This window comes from Ambystoma mexicanum, chromosome 4q (assembly GCF_040938575.1).
Source record: "Ambystoma mexicanum isolate Mex_15411 chromosome 4q, UKY_AmexF1_1, whole genome shotgun sequence".
NCBI lineage: Eukaryota > Metazoa > Chordata > Amphibia > Caudata > Ambystomatidae > Ambystoma > Ambystoma mexicanum.
The window spans coordinates 716,391,846-716,411,702 of NC_090928.1; positions in this window are offsets into that span (position 1 = coordinate 716,391,846).

The following is a 19,857-nucleotide window of genomic DNA, read 5'->3' on the forward strand; positions in this document are numbered from 1 at the left end:
GCCATTTGTAGGGGTGGAGGGGTGTGCCTCGTGACCGTCTTCATCCCTACACAGGGGTACAAAAATGTTACACAGCAAGTCCTGAGGTCAGCTATTGTCTGGAATATGTGAAATTACATTTTTACACTCTACAATACTTTGCCTTGTGTCTACAAGTTCTTTTGTACTGTTGCGGAAGCACACCAACCCACCAACCACGCAAATTAGTCCCCACGCTCAGCGTGGGTGCAGTCACATGATGACGTCCTCAACACATCTGCACCAGTAATGAAAGTCCCCTGGACAGCAAATGCAAAGAATCAAACGTGCGCATTCGCGCAAGTGTCCTACGGACAGTGTTCGGGTTCTCAAAGTAATTCAAAGTGCGACACAAGTGAGACGGACAGTTAGGGACAGGTGCGATGTTCGCTATACTTACATTTGTACCGCGCATGGGCACGCATGCTATGTTCACTGTACGGACAGTTTCAGTGTCCTTAGGACAACTCCATTTTGTTTGCCTGCAAACTTGCTGGCCACCGCGCCTGTTCTGCGGACGGCAGCATTTTGGCTGCGCCCGATACAGACAGCTATACTGTCCTTCACACACTCCCATTTTGCTCATTTACACCTATTCCGGACATCTGGTGTGTTCTACGAACATGTATCATCTCGTTTCCAAGCGGTACGGCGAGGTATAATATCCTTTGGACACCCCTTTCTGTTTATGTACGCACAATTTCAACAGATGGTGCAGTTCAAACATCAAATCCATCTTACTTGACATTAGTATGGGTAGGTGTACTGCCTTTACAGCACCCACATTGCATTCCTTGCGGATAGGTCGAACAGGCACGCTGTTCGTGAACATTTTACGTCTTTTTAAAAAATACATTTTAACACAAACTCTTTCTCTACAAGTACTGTACAAAAACATTTAAAACACACACACTCACTCATCATTCTAAAGAAATAGCGGGGGAAGCGGACACTGAAACAAATATGGGGGAATTAGGGTGCAACACGGGCTGGTTATGAGGAGAAGATTTGTGAGGGGAAGAAGGGATGGATATTTCGTCAACACGTCTATTTTCCTCTTGAAGGTTTGGGGATGGGTCACTAGGGAATGGAGAAGCAGGGCAGGTGCAGGTGGGGCAATGGTAACAAACTTTTCCTCTCACACAGTCCTCCACATACTCCCGTAAACTTTTAAAATTCTCGTTCAATATGTCCATTTTCTGCTCTATCCTTTTTATCCTGTCTTCTTCTGTCTCGTTTGTTGCCCTTTCCTCTTTTTTTTCCTGGTCTGTTGAAAAACAAATACATAAGTTAAATGCCTAGAAAATACTGGTTACTATTTTCCATATGTAGAGCAATGTGTACCATTATTGTCGCTGTCTTCAGACATTTCCCCATGCGAGAAATACTCCTCCAGCCACTCCAAAGTACTAGCCATTTCTGAGTCAAAACAACAGAAAAGAAATTATTTCTGCACCACATACCAAAAAAAAACACCCATATAAAAAAATGACCTGCACTCACTCTTTTGCTGTAATCTCCCTTCGTCCTACTGCATCTGTCCACTGTCGTTCGAGGCTGCCGAGTTTCTGTGAAGTGATTACGCTGGAGGCATCCTTTTTTTTTAATGGTACCATCCACTTCATTCTACATGGTTATTAAATGTGTTGTTTTCTTTTCCCAGCTTCAGGTTTCCATATTTACTTATTACTACTTATAATATCTTTATGTCCTTCTTCTACTTTGCACACTTTTTGTGTAAGAGCACAGTACATTTTCAGCTCCCCCCACCTCTTTGCATAATGTTGATCCTTTCCGCCCCCGTCCGCAAACAGGCGCTCAGTCTGTCCCTTTCCAATATCAATAGGGAGGGGGTTCTGTATGTTCTATGTTAAATGTATGTCAAGTACGTACATTACACTACATATCTCTCAAAATCATATGATTACAGTGTATATTCTGCACAACAACTTCATTGCCACAATATCATGCTTAGGTTCCACCTTCCAAAAACCTGTACAATTCCCTACAAAACAAAACTTTGTTAAGGGGACGTTATGGCTAAGTTGCCCTCCCAAAAACCAGTAAAATTCACTATAAAAAAAACTTTGTTGAGGGGACGTTATGGTTAAGTTGCCCTAACAAAAACCTGTACACTTCACTAATAAAATACTTTCCACCTCCCCTTTATGCTTCAAATTAAAACCGAAAAACCCCTGGAATTCGACAGCCCCCAACCCTGCCACCACCCCTGTGCACTGTATGCAGGTATGGCTTTCTTAATGGGAACCTTGCTTCCAGGATTCTCCTTGGTATTGTATCTTCACTGGCACGGCACATATTTCACATTCTGGTTCCCAACATATAGGCAACATGGGAGCGATGCTTGAGGTGGAGGCACTTGGCTCCTTCTCTACAATGTGAGTTTTAGATGCCTAGTAGTAGTGCTGCTAAATTAGATATCTCTATAGTGTACTTTCTTCTTTCTTTCATTTTAGCCATATTGTCTTCCCATCTGCCTATCTTTGGTATCACTAGTATGGGAAATTTGGAAAATGTGGACATCTAAGCTTGGTTAATCTCTGTGAGATGCTTGATAGGAACCATGAAGTTCTAGGAATTAATAATTATAAGATGATGACAATAATACTATGACCTTGCCCAACTGTTCAATTGAATTCTCCCCCTGAATGTAGCTGAATGGTTTGGTCAAAAGAACAAAATGTGTGTTCATTTGTGCATAAATGTGGTGATGTGTTTGCTTTCCTGCAGCTATCATATTTAAATTAGGAGGAGAATTAGAAGGTGGGAGGGTATGAGTTGGGAAGAATGTGTCTAGTCTTGCAAGGCTAATGCCAGAGTTGTATTGATATATTCTCTGATAAAAATGATTATAGAATCTTCAAGGAATATAAAGACATGCATGGCTGCATGGTTGTGTTAAAAGTAAATATTGAAAGAACAACACATATTCTAGTAAATATATATCGTCCGAACCATTCCTTTTGATAAACCAATAGCAAGCTCCTGTTACATGGGGGTGAAAATATGATGCTGGGGAGCAACTTAAATGTGGCACTTGATCTATTAATGGACTGATCCTTATGAGGAAGCCAATGATCTTCATTGAGAGAAGCCTTTCATCATATAATGGAAGATCTGGTTGTAGGTGATGTTGTGCAACTCTACCATTGAAGAGTCAGAGAATACTCATTCTGCTGAGTGGTTCACACATCCTTCTCACATTTCTGATATCCAGTAGCATCACACCAGCTGTTCATGCAAGTTCAAAGGGTGACATCATTATTTCTGACTAGTCCCTTATTATCTGGGCCGTGATGGAAATGGAGAAACAAAGGCAATTGTTCTTTAATATGTAATGTTTTGAATGATTGAGAGTTCACTTAGGGCAGGCTGGTGATCTGGAGGAATGTTACAGACTGTAAGAACTGAAGGATGAATTTAGGGAAATGCCAAATGGGAAAAAACCCATGACTTAATGGCTTAATCTTGGAGTTTCTAACATGCTTCTGTTCTTTTTTACAATCATTACTGTTAGACATGTTTAAGGATAAGGGAGGTCTTCGGTGGATGATAACATCACAAAATAGTGCCCTAATCACGGTAATCCATAAACAGGGGAAGGCAGAGGATAAGAGTGCAAGTGATCAGCCAATCTCAATGATCAACATGAATACAAAGTTAAATGCAAAGGGACTAGCTAGGAGGCTTAGTAGAGGGATACCGACACTGATTAACACAGATAAGGTAGGATTCATATAATGGAGGGAAGCAGGGGTTCTATAATAGGTCTGGAAAATATCCAGGGCTATGCTAATGTTGGGATTGTCGGGACTCATGGCTAGCTAGCCTTTTGGCTGTAGCCCCTGAGCTTCTATCCGGTGCTGCAAATAAAAGACCCAGGGCTATAGCCCCCTCAAGCCACTTCCCCTAACAATGCCTCTGAAGCAAAGGGATGAATAACATTTGACTGCTGTTGGTCCTTCATATGGAGACTTTAAGGAGTGAATCATAAATTGCAGACAATACCTCTTGATGCAGAGAAAGTATTTGATAGTCAGCTGACACTTACTGTTCACTGTAATCAAGAGAATGGGCATTGGCAAAAAGGCTGTACAGATGATCGGTGCATTGTATGCTTTCAAAGAGAGTTGTGTGCAGGTGGATGTGTGGTGCCTGAAACTCTTCAGTCTCCAATATAGGACATGAACAGGCTCCCCACAGTCATTACGTTTTGAAGTAATTCTGGTACTGCTGGCAGGACATATCCGAAAACATATACACATGAAGAGTGCACATGCAGGACAATGGGGATATACACTACTAATTATGTGCAGATGATATAATTGTCTTTAAATTGGATGTTGAGAACCCAGTGCCCGCCCTTTTGGATTCTCTGAGATACTTTAGAAAGATCTCGGGTTACAAAACTAACCAATAAAAAATGTGAAGTCATGCCTCTCTCAAAGAACTCTGAGCTTAGGGCCCTTTAGGGACGTGCATGCAATGGATGGGTTCACAGAGTAATTCTGAGTCCAAGTAACCAAACCGATTCAGGAAGATGACAAAGATACTGATTTATTAACCATTATCTAAAACTGAGAGTTGCAAAGGACATCAACAGACGTTCGCTCAATTTACTCTCGCCTATCATTTCGTAAAATCACACTTATGTACTAAAAATACATCAGAGGTGATGTCATACTATGTGGCAAATAATAGAAAACCTACTAGGGATTGTGATAGGCTGCCCACTGTCAGGTATACAATTAAATTCCTACCTCTACAACACATCATCTCTAAAACAATTAAGTACACAGTTTTCAACTGGTCTTCAAACTATACGGTCCTCTGTTATATGGACCTCTACAATTGGTTGCCACGCTTGCGCCATTTCTGAAACATTCGGTTCATTTAGCAGCACATAAGCCAAGACCCAGGTGCAAGGAGGTGGGCCTGACTCTGTCTCCCCACCCAATTAGCCCAACATCTCTCGTCACCTAAGCCTTCTGCCATGAAGATTGTTTTTGAACTTGGCCTTGCAATTATCCTTGTCTCTGGCAAAACATGGGAGTGCGAGCACCCACTATCATTGTTCTAGCACTCCAATATCGACTCTATTTTCATCATTGGCTCACGTGACAGGAGACCATGATTTGGTCATTTTTTCAGGTTTTTAAATGTCTTAAATGAACAAAACTTGGCACCCTCAGTGTTCTTTCTTTGCACCTTAATGAGATGATTTATCCTTCGCACCTTCAGTCCTTTGAAGAATAGATAACCAACCTTGGCGACTTCAGTTTTGATAAAGGCCAGGCAGCCTCACCATGCAGCTCAATGATTTCAGCGTACTCTTGCTCAGACACAATTCTTGCCTTTTCTTTTCATGGGTCCTGGCTTACTAAATTCATGGCACCATTGTCCAGCTTCTGTACAATGGCGGCCTCTCCTGCATTCTATTCACTACGTATAGCCAGCTTCTATAATGACTTAATCTACCTTGCGTTTGAGCATCTGTTTTCATATTTAAGAGTTCACGTGACTCTTTATTTCATAATATGTTTCTGTAAGATCCATGCATCCTCTTCAGCCAACATCTTGGGATGTCGCACATGTCTTTTGTGATGTCACAAGCTTCTCTCTCTCTGCTCATTTTCAGATTCCTTCAGGGAGTTCCTCCCTCATATTGTCATCTCTTCGGGATACATTCAATTGCCTTGTTTTAATGGGTATCTTCTTTCAAATACACTCTGTGATATTGGCACCAATGCTGGTGTTAAACACAGCACGATCTCAGACTTCCAACATATAGGAGGCATGGGGCAGGACTTCCTGCAGAGGCATGTGACTGCCCTTTTACATTCCTGCCTCTGGTTGAGTCCTCGACCACCTCCTCAATTGTTTCCACATCTTGATATTTTCTTTTGAATATGTGCTTCTTTGGTGTCCATATCTTCACCCCCCTAGGGTCCCGGGTGATTTGGCATGTTCATCTACACTTCAGGTCATGTATTTGCATTGTTCATTCAGAGTACAATAGACCCATCATCCTGTGTACTTCTTATGATTCTTCAGCTACAGCAAATTTGCTCCTTCAGGTGCTACAATGCTGGCCTCTATATATTTTCTGACAGCATCATCAATCACCTCATTGGGTCTTAGTCCAGAATCTACATCGATCATGATCTTCATTCCTACCACCAGCTGTTTTATTTGCATTGGGCAATCGCTATACTGATTACAAAGAACCTGAACATCACCAGCACTAGTATAACTCCAAGGATCTTATATATGTTCGCCAACCACTTCGGAATCCATGAGAACAGGGAGGCAAACCAACTGCTATCTTCAATGTTATCTGTCTCATCTTCCATCTTGTTATTCAGGTCTGTCAACAATGTTATGGCCTCTGCCAAGGTACCATTTTCTTCATCATGAGAAGATATGAATGTATCTCCTCCTCCTTCCATTGCTGTGATCATATCAATGATGTCCTGTTCTGGAGGGTCATTAGTCTTATGGCCCCAAGCTCTTCCTTGATGGCATTGAATCTCTTTATGGTAGCATTGATTGTCTGCAGAAGCTCCCACCTGTTGATCTATAGCCACTCAGCGTTTGCTACTGTTTGGATCCCAGGCATGAATATAGTCATAAATATTGTGGCAGTCTTACTGAACAACCTGTTTTCATCAGGAATGGGGTCATATGCTGTTATTGATTTGGCTGAGAAATAATTCTCTCTTCTTTCCGATGGAGAAGTTCAAGCAATCTACTTTTTCTCAAATGAGCATCCACCTTTGGAAGTTCACCAATGTTCAGGTTGCTTTGAGGAATCACTAAAACTGGAACGTGAATGAGCACCAAAGAGCATACTCCGCCCCAATCTTTGGGCAACCTAAAATAAGCTCTAGATCCACAAGCCCAATATCGGTCCATAAGAACGGCTGTTCCTTCTCCCAGTCTGGGAACATCAATTGTAGTTTTTCATTCTTTATTATTTCCCACATGATTCTTCCTGTGTCTTTGGAAACACAGTGTTGAATTAGCCAACAGGATTACAACTACTGAGCATCTTTGAGTTTGTTCCCAAAATCCAGGTGATCCAGCTATTTCCGTCACATCAGGGCAATTCATTCTCTTAATTTCTTCAATGATCACCTCATCCTGTCCTGCTGTAGGATACACAAGCATCTTGCTCTTCCATCCAGGTTCCTTTTCCATTTGTGTAGTCTTGTTGTAGTCATTCTTTTATGGAAACTACCATTTCGATCTCAATCGCAAAAGTTTCCCAGCTTCCTTGAAATTGTCCTCGAGTTGTACATGTTGCAAGATGACTCAGGCACCTTGCATCCTGCTCTGGAACCTGTCTGGCAATGAACATTTGCACTGTACTCATGGCATAGGGGATGAGAGAGCAGACGTAGCAACCCTCCTTAGATGCTTTCTCCCCCACTTTTCTCATGTGCTGGTACCACATGTTATTCCCCAAATGTTATCTAGATAGGTATTTAGCCCTTCACTGTCTTCCTATGCATTTCTCTATTGTCTCCCAAAGGTTGTGTAATATTCATGGAGTAAATCAAAGGCAGTTTTCATAGTAGGGAGAACCATAGGGATGTCTCCTTCAGCAGAAGTACTAACATGATAGAGACTTTGAAAGATGAGGAACAGAAAGACAAAGAGAACAATCATGCAAGCGAATATTATGCATAAGAACATAGGCATCCATCTCTCATGCCATTCTACTATTCGTTGCACGTGTTCATCTTCTAGAACCGTGCCACTTCTTCTTTAATTATCTTTAATACAGTCATCAACTTTCTTTATGCTTGTAACTGTAAAATCTGTTCATTTATAGTAATAAGGAGCCTTCTTATCACTGGACAATTTTAGGATTCTGCAAGAGTGCGAATATTAACATCTGTTCTAATGAGAGCAGGGAAAGATACAAGTATGAAACAAAGACAACTAGCACAAACCGATGAACGTCACTATCAGCAGGTACCATATTTTTAATTACTTAAAACAGGTAATCTCCATGAAATGTATCGGCTACTGTTTTTATTTCCAATTTCTAATCAAGAACTGACATTTAGGCATACCTCTGATGCTTCAATATGTATTTCTAAAAGTTAATTTAAAAATTCCTGCAATTCTCTGCAAATCCTTGCACTCTCTGAAAAATATCTATAAGGAGTTTCCTTTGAATTCCAGTCCAAATAAAATCTGCATTAATCACTTGTTGTTTTATCATCCTTCTTCTGTGTCATCGATCGAGTCTGCACACCCTGAAATTCTCCTTCTTGTCTTGCTTCTGGATTGGCAGCGGTGGGAGGGCAGTCCTTTCCTTTATATATCTTCACATCACCCAGGTGCAGCAAAGCTCTTATTCCATGTATTCTGACAGTAGAAGGGGACACTTCTTCAACAAAGAAAGGGCCATGGAAGCGTGGTCCATGGCACTTTCTGGTAAACATTTTAACTAGGACTACATCCCCAACATATAACTTAGGTGGTGCTAATAGTTCGTTTGGATGGCTTGTCGAATAATCTTCTGTGTTCTCAGACCATCCCCCCTGGTGCTTGACTTGATCTGAACTGAAATAAATGCTAGAGGTCATACAGGTCAAGTCTTCATGTATCTCATCACCTAAAGCTTTTGCTACACTCTGGGCATCACTTCTACTCCTAGATGGAGGTTTAAAAGGTCTAAGGGGTGTTCTTATTCGATGCACTGTAACTAGCTCGTGTGTGGTGAGGTGGTGGTCTGATCCTGGCTGATTCTGAAGGGCACGTAAGTCTAGGAGTAGGCAATGGAGTCATCCATTTTTCAAAGTCAATTTGATCTTGGCAGTCCTCTCTTTGAGGAGGCTGTTGTGTGGGATGTTTCAACCCACTAGTCCAGGCCCTGCAACATTACTGTGCATTGCTTGCATTAGGAACATCAGAATGGCCACCGTAAAGCATGCTGCTCGCTAAAAATCATCCAAAAGTGTGCAGTAAAAATCTGAAAAATAGGCTGACATCCACTTTTGCCTATGTCAGTGGTAACACAGGAGTCCACTGCCAAAACCCATCATTTGGCTGCTGACAGAGCAAGGCTGATTGGAAAAGAAACACAGAGCTGTGTGAAAATCCATTTTTTCTTGGTTGTCAAATGTGCAAAAATCATGGCTCACAAACCATCCAAAAGATCCAACCTCCTGTTGGGTGTTGAACATCATGCTACTTCAAGAATCTGCATAAATATAATGTCAGCAGAAGTATATGTTATCTGAACAGAGTCCACTTTTGAAGATGGTTGCTGGAAAGAAATCTGTAATAAATGGGTGCAATACCATTACTCGCATCTGTCAGACGCTGGCGATTTCCAAATCTAACAGGAGAAACTGTGTCTCAAAAGCTAAATATGCCAAGGAAGGGACTTCCATCAAATGTGATATAGGGTGCCTCACATTGATTTTCATGTTGAAAAAGACTGGAATTGAAGAATTGGACTATAAGGTAACCTGAATCAGCCAAAACTTCAAAGAGGCTGACAACAAATGCCCTGGCAGGAAGACAAGCCATGTGACTCTCTGATTCAGCCAAGCTTTGGAGGCGGGCCAGACTGAAAATGTGGATTTGAAATTGGACTAAATATATGTTTAAGGAAAAGACTTATAAAATATTGTACCGAACTGACACAAATATGAAACTTAGAGATTATTAAAATGAAAAATGTACTCACAGTTTTAAACTAATCTGGAATCTGTGCGACTAAATCATGAAATTTTCAATATTGTAGCTATTGTGATTATGCTAGGAACATGAAAAATTACAGGAATATGCCCAGAGGGTATGTGCATGTATGTATAAAAAATTGTACAGATCCGAAAATGTGTAACCAACCAAAAGCGCAAAAAATTGTCATTTATGAACCAGAACTCGTAGGAAGATGGATTTTTACAGAAACATACCTTAGGCAATCTGTGATGTGTATATGTATTATTAACAAGTTGTGCATATTGAAAATATGTTTTTTGGGAAAAATAGATGTTCTGTGTAAAAGCAAAGGGGAGGTTCTTCGCTAGATTGTAAATGGAAGCATCACTCTGACACATGATGACACCTGATGACACACTGTTTGTTTCTCAAATCAGGGGACAGGGAATTATCTGACGTATCAGATCTTTAGATGGTTGGGCATAGACAATCAGCCTCCCCACCCACTTTGGAACATGGATAAATAGGGACTGCTGAGGACAGGCAAAACACACACTTTCACTCATCGACTGGTCCACTGGCGAAGCACCCTGCAGGAAGATCCAGACTCCAGACCAGAACCAGACTCCAGATCCAGACTCTAGAACCAGACACTAGAACCCTGAAGCAGAGACCTAATCCAAAAAGCTGAACCCTTTTCAGCAGGCCTTTAAAAACCTTGCAAACCTGATTTAACCCCTAACTTCCACGGAGCCTAACCTAATCCATTCAACCGCCTGGCTGAGCTGTTTGCTGTTTCTGGCCAACAACCTTTGCTAGAACCCAAGATCCAGATCAGTCCAGCAGAGCTGTAACCCAGAACCCATCAGATCCAGTCCAAGAGGCCGCGCAGACCGGAGTGCATTGCTGAGAGCAGAACCCAGTGCCTGAGATCTGTCCGGTGGCAAGCGGAGTCAAAGCCAAACCTTTGACCAGATCTTTGATGCGTCCATTCCATTTTAAACCAGAGTTGTGAGTATTTAGCACAGAACTGTCCACAGTCATCTCTTAGTTTAAAGTATTCCATCCAACCCATTCCAACATATCCAGACTTCATTGTAGAATCGCTTTTGTCCATTCTGAATCCTTTCTCATCCATCTAATCCTGTGAGAATTGTTACTGTAAGCCAACCTGTTGGTAATTCAAAGCGCAAATTCATTTGAAATCTTGACTCCTTTTAGAAAAATCTATTTCCACTAAAACCTCTGTAACTCTGAAGCTAACATCCTCGGCTTACAAACAAACCCAAGGACATTCCTTATAGTTTTTCCCTAATTGTGTTTCCCGCATGCGGAACAGTTGCTGCAATTTCGCATTTGGCTCAATTTGACTCAATTTCACTCCATATAAAAAAACTGCTATTTCTTGTTTTCAACTTGTGAATTTCGTTTTCCATCTGCTAACCATTCAACAAGCATTGCTAGTGTTTCCCTGAATGTATCCAAAGCAACTCTCACTTGTTCTGAATTCAATTTAGCGAATTAAAATCATTTTTAGCATTTTTCCCATTCAATTCATACCACACCTAAAAGCCATTGACCTGTTTTAAATTACTGTTCTCTATAAGCTTGCTGGGGGGAATCGGGATTGAAACTGGAATTGTTGATTGTTATTCCTGATACCTGTGTGCCCTCATTCATCTCTTCATATTGCATATTGGGGGGAGTGAGTAACAACAGGGGGAAAGAGTGATTATATTGTCTTTGATTGAAATTATATCAAGTTTAATATCTGTGTTGCATTCTTTCCTATCATTGCATTTCCTTGAACCCATGCAAAGCATTCTCCGCTACATTATTCTTCCTATTCCTGCTCTTAATTGATTAAAGAGATTTTTGATATTGTCATATTACCCATTGCCGATCATTGTTCATATTCATAAGTGTGATATTCAGATATTATCCATATTTAGAAAAGTGATATATATATATATATATATATATATATATATATATATATATATATATATATATATATATATTGTTCAATTCTTCAAATAAATCTTTGAATTTGCAAAACAAACCTATTTCTTGGTTCAGTGAGACCGGGGGGATTCAAAGAGAGGGGCATTATATAAGGGTACATCATCCGGAATTAAAAGAACTTTGACATTAAAATATATAAATAAGGGTTTACATTGGGCATCCCATGCTAGGCATTGACTTAGTTGGAGTGCTGGATTGAAATCACTTACAGTTGAGTCTCTCACATATCTGATAAGCAGAAGAAAATGTGTGCTTTATATTTAACAGAAGCCCTATCTGTTTGAATAGCTCATTGACAAAATGTGGCCCATTATCGGATCTCAACATCTCACACACACCCTACCTCTGGAAAACTTTGCTCACTAAAATCTTCACTGTGCAAGTGCCATCAGAGTGTGTACACAAACCTGCTTCTATCCATCTAGAGAATGGACACACCACCATCAATAAATATCTAAATCAATTAGAGACCTGCATCATATCAACATAGTCGATATGTAAATGCTGACATGGACCATTGGTACATGGTATTACCCCTCTGATCATTCTCAATGTATGCACTGCAGTAAAATGTTTGACACATGATGCAGTTCACCATAAATAGTGCAACATGTTCCAACAAATTAGGAATGAACCAGTCTTCTGCAATATTGGCAGCAAGACTTTCTCTAGTTACATGTGCAAGGTAATGCAGCTGCTCAAGAGTGACCTTTAAAAATTGTTACTAGCATCACTGGCTTCCCAGTGTTGTCATGTTGCCATAATGCTTCTCTGGGGGATAAAGAACACCCCCCTTGTTTCTGTAATTCTTGCTCTTCCTGTGTTGAGCTTACTTGAATCTCTATTAATTGGATTTTTGATAACTTATTAAACCCCTTTTGGATCAATATAGTTGCAACTACTTTTTCCTTAATATTCTTAGTATCAAAACACAACATTTCTGGGGAATATGCAACCTTTTGGCTCCTTCATCTGTGGCTTTGTTCCCGCAGGAGATAAAATCTGTTTGCTTAGCATGTGCTGCACATTTAATGACCGCTATGGCCACTGGGAGTTGTAGTGCCTTAATGAGCCTATCCAATAAGTATGCATTCTGCACTGGAGAGCCATCTGTGTGGAGGTAGCCCCTCCTTTTTCTTAGTGCTAACCCTGTTTATATGGTTGACGTCACATAGACAGAGTCACTGTACACATCACTTCATACCCTTCATGCTTTTCAAGCGTAACAATTAGCACCACTAATTTTGCACTTGCACTGAAAACTGAGATGTAGTATTGCACTCGCTACTACTTCAAATTCTCCATTTAACCTGTGTCTTATTACTGCAGTGCCTGAATGCCTTTCCCCAAAAGCCTGATATATTTCCGAAGACCCATCAATAAAAAGAATCTCCCCTCCCGCTAAAGCATTTTCCTTCACACGGTTTATATCATCATAAAATACAACATAATTAGCACAGTCATGCGCATGATCACCATCTTCACTGGTTCAGCTAAATGTGTCAGAGTTCACTGTTTTACATCTTATGATTTTGATCACTGGATTAGAAATCATTACCTCATAAGCTGAATTTCTGTGGGATATCAGTGTGCCCTTGGGTTTCTCTGAAATCGCAAACAGGGCATGCTCCATGAAGAGAGACACAGAGCAGCCCATAGCAATACTTGTAGACCTCTAGATTGCGAATGCGGCAGCTGTCAAAGATTGTTCACAAGGGAAGTGTCCTCTCATAACTGAGTCTAACATCCCACTGTAATATGTCAAAGGTCTGTATCCCAATGTGGTTATCTGTGTAAGCACTGCTGTCATGACAGTCCCATTTTTGTGTGAAAACAAATATATTTCCTCAGCATAATTGGGAATTCCTAAAACAGGGACTATGCAAATTGCTTTTTTCAATTCATAAAATCCTTTCTCCATTTCTTCAGTCCATTCTGTTTTTATTTTACCCACTTGTGCTTTCTTTAATGTTTGCATGCAGAAGTGGCCTCGTGTACGTACTATATCAAAGACCCAGTCCCTAACATAGTTGTACAAACTCAAAAACTGTTGCATCTGTCTCACTGTGTTTGGTTTTGAGGGTTTCCTAATTGCCTCAGCTCTCTCAGGTGTCACTTTATTTCCTTCATGGGAAATCAACTGGCCTATATATAACACCTCTTCTTGGCAATATTGTAACTTATCCTTGTCTACTTTATATCCCTTACTTGCTAAAATAGTCATCAACTGAACAGAATCCTGTCTGCACTCATCTTCTGTGGTCCTACAAATCAAGACGTCATCTACATATTGAATCACCACACTTTTGAGATCAATATTGCCTAGCTCCATCTGTAGGACTCTGTTAAATATCGATGGGGACTCACAGTGCCCCTGAGGCAGCCTAGTATGTTTCAGTTGGGTTTGGTGGAACGTAAATGAAGTCAAGTCTTATGAGTCTTTCAGCAACGGGATCGAGAAAAATTCATTTTTCACATCGATCACCGTAAAATATCAAGTTTACACCGGGATACTGTACAATATTGTTGCCGGATTAGGAATTAGCGGAAATTCTGCATCTACAATCTAGTTAATCAGGCTCATATCTTGTATAAATGTCCACGACCTTCCTGTAGATTTTTTTGATAGGATACACTGTGGCATTGCACAATGATTCTGATGGCACCAGAATCCCTTGCTTCATTTGTGCTGAAATATTCTGAAATATACCCTGATCAGCTTCTCGAGACATGGGGTACTGGTTTACTCAAGGTAAAAATCGCTCCTGCTGTAAGCTTTATTTTAACCTCTCCTACCCCTTTCAATAAATCTACGTCATATGGGCCTGTGGTCAATAAGGCACTTGGCACCTCTTCCAAGTCTTCCTTAAAAAATGCTGGTCCTTGCCACACTATCACTATTTGCTGTGGGACTTCCCTTTTCTCTATCCTTATACAGTACGTAATGCTCCTAAAGAACACTACTTCGTCATGTGTTTGGTCCTCCCAGAACATATCATCATTGGTTATGTCAGTCAATCTATACCTTTCCTCAAGAGCTATCACTGTTCTCCATGGTCTACCCTCATCGTGTATTCCTTCAAGCATTGCCATTTCCTTCAGTACTATGGCTGCTTCCAATTCTTTAGGAATGGTCTGTCCACCTTCCTCATCCATAGGCATGTGCGGTCTAAACAGAAACTCATCGGGTAGTCTCACAATCTGTCCCACTAAGCAAGGTAGCCATGTCAGTAAAATGCTGACTCCGTATAGAAAAAATTCTGGTTCTGTTGGAATACCTTGCAGAGCCACTTGATGTGTGAATGCCAATATAAACTCTCCCACGTTTAAATAATGTATTCCTGGAGTGAAGCACACTATTCCTTGATCAGTGAATGAAATGGTCATGTTAAGTTGCGTCATTAAATCTCTCCCCAAAATATTAACCGGTGTCTGTCGTGAATATAACAAAGGAGCGGACATATCACATTCTCCTATGGAGACTGGTAATTTATCAGTAAAAGGAACTCGACTTGTAGCTCCACAGAACCCTTGAGCATTCATGGCATTAGCTGATATTGGATATTTTCCCTCTCATATACAAAAAAGAGTTGTTCCAATGTCTACAAGAAAAGAAAATGATTTGCCTCCTATAGTCACATCGACCCTTGGTTACTCTTGGGGGTCTGGTGTCACTGATAGTACTGAACACATCAAGTCACCCTGTTAGCTGTCTTATTGTGGGTACAGGCTCATCCCCGTCCCTGTAAAGGATGTCCTCGTACCACAGTGACACCTCCTATTGTGGGCATCAGTACTTGTCCTGTGTTTGTATACTGTTGTGTCTGCAAGGGAGCTTGTTGCGACTGCCCTTGTGGCAGAATCATTTGCACTTGTCCATGCTGTTGTACCTGTTGTACTTGCAGCATTTGTGTCTGATAAGATGTTTGATCCTGGGCCAAGCCCTCTCTAGTCTGTGTGCTGTATGGTGGAGGATAAGCTGTCCCCCCTCTTGAAAACTGTCCATTCTGTACATTCCCTTGACTCATACCACATACGCTCTATATGCCCTGTCATTCTACATTTCCAACCTACTGGAGGAACTTTCGGATTCATCCCTCCTTGATTATATCCTCCCTGAGCACTCTGGTTTTCATTCTGCGTACCTTGAAACCCACCTTAAATCCACCTCCTCATCCTTTGTAAACCCATACCTCTGCCATGTGGTGTAAACCCATATACATATGTGTCCATTAGGTGCATATTATTAATCTGTGATGCACCTATTGCTTCCTGCATTCCAAAACTTCTCTGCTTGTCAATACCGCCTCTTCTATGGAAAATGTCAACATTTATTTCTGAACTAACTTAGCTAACTCGATCTTCCTATTCTCATAGTTCTTCTGATTTTTCTCTTGTAATAACCTACAATGGAGCGCTATTGTCAATTGTATCTCAGCACATGGTTTTGCTTCCAAACCCACTTGTTTCTTCATCTGCCTCTGTACAGGCATGGGCAAGCCTTGACATAAAATATGGTAAAATAATGCCACTGTATTTTCCTGTGGCTCACAAGCTTCAAACTGCCATTTCTCCTGAATATCCTGAATGTAAGCAATAGGGTCTTCATCTTCTTTCATTTTATGTCTCATAATTGCACCCATATCTGATGTGTCAGGACACTGTAACCTGAGGGCCCTCCAAACGTCTGTTCCACAATTTTTAAACAGCGTTCCATGATGCACTGTGTTTTTTGAAGTCACAAATGAATATCCCACTCTCCTCCATATGTCATCAGCCCTCTTTCCAATAATTGCTGCCAGGAGATCTTTGCCATGATCTCTGCTTCCAAAAGATCAGGACTTGCCCGACTCCCTTGGAAGCAGACCCATAACCCCGGTTCCGAGTGCCAGCCAGTCCCAATTGGGACCTTTTGGACCCTGTCCTGGCGCCAGTGGCACCAGGCTCATAAAGATGCCCAGTCCCAGCGCTGGAAGCGCCGGGCTCATAATGCTTGGTTGGACTTACCTGCAGCAGACCATGCTGCTTACTTACCTGCCAGTTGAACCCCTGATCCTCTTCTGTTTGGGACTACTTTTCCTGTTGGGTGGGGCAGGAGCCACTCCCTAGGTTCAGAACACTGGAACTCTTCTGGAAAGCAGGAACTCTTTTCTTAGGCGTGGCTGATGAAGGAGACACCTAAGCACTACAGGAGGCTATTTAAACCACACCCGATGGATGAATGTTGCTTTGCGTTATTCTGCATTCTCTGCAGCAGAACGCTCATTGTGTCTTCTGCTTCTGATCCTGGGCCTAAGGGAACAAAGGCTTACCATCCTGGAATCCAGTCTTCAGCAGCACCTGTAAAGACAAAGAAAGAACAGGTTAGCACTACGGTCTTCAGTGGCAGCGCATCTCTTACCTGGTCCATCGGCTGTCACCAACGCCTCGCACTGCATTCCGGCATCTGAAAGACAAAGGCTTACCTACTCTTCGCATGCTCCGGAGGTCTTCGCACTGCATTCCGGCATCTGAAAGACAAAAGCTTACCAGCTCTTCGCACGCTCCGGAGGCCTTCGGCGCTGCATCCCGCATCTGAAAGACAAAAGAAGGTGCGTTTAAAGACATTGGGCAACTTTATTACTCACGTGCCATTACTCCTTCCCACGCCGAATCCAGTGGGTATTCCAGCACCCTTCAGCTTCTCTAAAGCTCCGAACTTGTACCTGCAAGATAAAAGGGACAGTTAGTGCGCATCGTGAAGCAGGCTACAAGCGCTTACTTACATGCTTCCAGGCGCTTCTATTCCTCACGCGGGTTCGATCCTCAACTCTCATCAGCCCACCATCCGCCATCGCCGGAACCCTGCAAAACAAGAGATATCATTACAAAAGACTTTTAAGACATTTGAAGTGCCCAGAACTTACCGTTCGTGCAGTTAACGAAGGACAGCAGTCCTCTGAGGTCAAGAGGCCTGCACCCTTATCCAGTGAAGAAACTGGTTACGGCACCCTGCCCCGAGGCAGATGGAGAACTCGGCGTTCACTTACCTAAGACATCTTACTCTTCGAGTCAGACATACAGTGCACAGAGGTCCAGCCCAAAAAGCCAACCGTGTGTTACACATCACCTTTGAAGATACGGCATTCACCCAGTCAAGACCGGCGCCTCTGCGGGAATCAGGTGAGCGTTACAGAACGCAAAGCCTATCGCAAAACTCCCACCCAGGCGCTATGGAAACCTCGGATACCGACCAGCTAGCCCAGTTACTTGGGGAACTAAGAGCAGAAGTGCATGCAGCCCGTCAGGAAACGAATGCTCTAAGAAGGGAACTGATTATTTCCAAGGAGCGAACAGACGATCTCGCTAGACAATTGCTACAGTCACAAGCCGGACAAACTCCGTTACCCGCATCAGGGGCAAATCTTCCTTCAACATCCTCTACGAACCCAGTGCAGATCAACCTACCTGGGAATGTACCTCTGGCTCCGCCCGAACGATTTTCTGGTGACCCAAAGAGGTTTGCAGTATTTATTAATCAGTGCCGGTTGCACTTCTTATGCCGGCCAGCAGCCTTTCCAACTGATCAAGCTAAGGTAGCTTTCGTGCTTTCGTACCTTAGTGGCAATGCGGCAGACTGGTCGATCCCTCTAGTTAATCAAAATGATCCAGTTCTCCATGATTTTCGAGCTTTTCAGCTCAGTATGGAAAAACTGTTTGCAAGACATTCACAGGGGCAGGCCTTGGACAATGAGCTCCTTTCATTGCGACAGGGTAATCAAGACCTTTTGGCTTATATTGCGTCTTTCAACAGACTGATAGTGGAAACTCGATGGCCTGAGGACAAAAGGATTACGCTGTTTTATAGAGGTCTACATGGAGAGCTCAAAGATGTGTTAGCCCAAGTAGTGAATCCCCCGCAAGACTGTTCGGACTATATTGACTTAGTCGTTCAAATTGACCACAGACTGCAGAACAGGAAGGCCGATCGTTCCAAGTTTGATGCTCGAGTATTTTCCAAACCACCAACTCCTACCAAAGGAGAAGACTCCGGGGAACCCATGCAAATAGGGGGCCTGAAAGGACCACTAACACAAAAGGAGCGGGAAAGGAGAAAACAGCTGCAATTATGCCTCTATTGCGGAAACTCAGGGCACTTTCTTCGAGACTGTCCGGTGAAACCAGCCAAGAAGGCAGTAGGAGCTGCAGTTACCAGGGTCACAAACTCTGAGCAGGGAAACAACCTCGCCCGACAAGAATAGAGGTCCTCTTGCCGAGCGTTAAAACCAGTTCCGTGACCTCGCGTTTCGTGATACCTATGGTCCTCATTAGCCCTGAACATCCGGATCGATTACATGCGATTGAAGCTTACGTCGACAGCGGTGCCATCAGCAATTATGTGGATCATGAAATGGTTTTGAGGATGAATCTGACTCTTTGTCCAAAGGCTGTAAAGGACGTCATTACTACGGTGGATGGTACGGAGATAGCCTCCGGACCAGTAACGCATACCACCCAAGAAGTGACGCTAGTAAGTCAAGATGGACACCATGAGAAGATCGTGTTCGATGTGATCAAGGCCCCCCCAGTTCCAGATTATTCTAGGAATTCCTTGGTTAGAGAAGCACAATCCTCAGATCGATTGGCGAGCAAGAACGGTTCAGTTTCCAGAATGTGTCTCCACTTGTCACCCTCGACCTGGTGTTGCACTGGCAGCAATTTCCTCGGAGGCTCCTCAGTTACCTCCTGAATACCTAGAATTCCAAGATGTTTTCCGGAAGGATCAGGCTAACTCTCTACCTCCTCATAGGTCTTATGACTGCCAGATAGACCTGATACCTGGATCTACTCCTCCTTGTAGTAGAATTTATGCCCTCACCGAGCCTGAGAATCTTCACCTCCGACAATACCTGGATCAATACCTAGCGAATGGGTTTATTCGTCCTTCCAAGTCCCCTGCTTCCTCAGCTTTGTTCTTCGTTCCAAAAAAAGAAGGGGACCTTAGAACTTGTATAGATTATCGCGCCCTGAACCAGATCACCGTTAAGAATAGATATCCGTTACCTTTGATCCCTGAACTCCTGGACCAAGTCAGAAAAGCATGCATATATACAAAGCTGGATCTTAGAG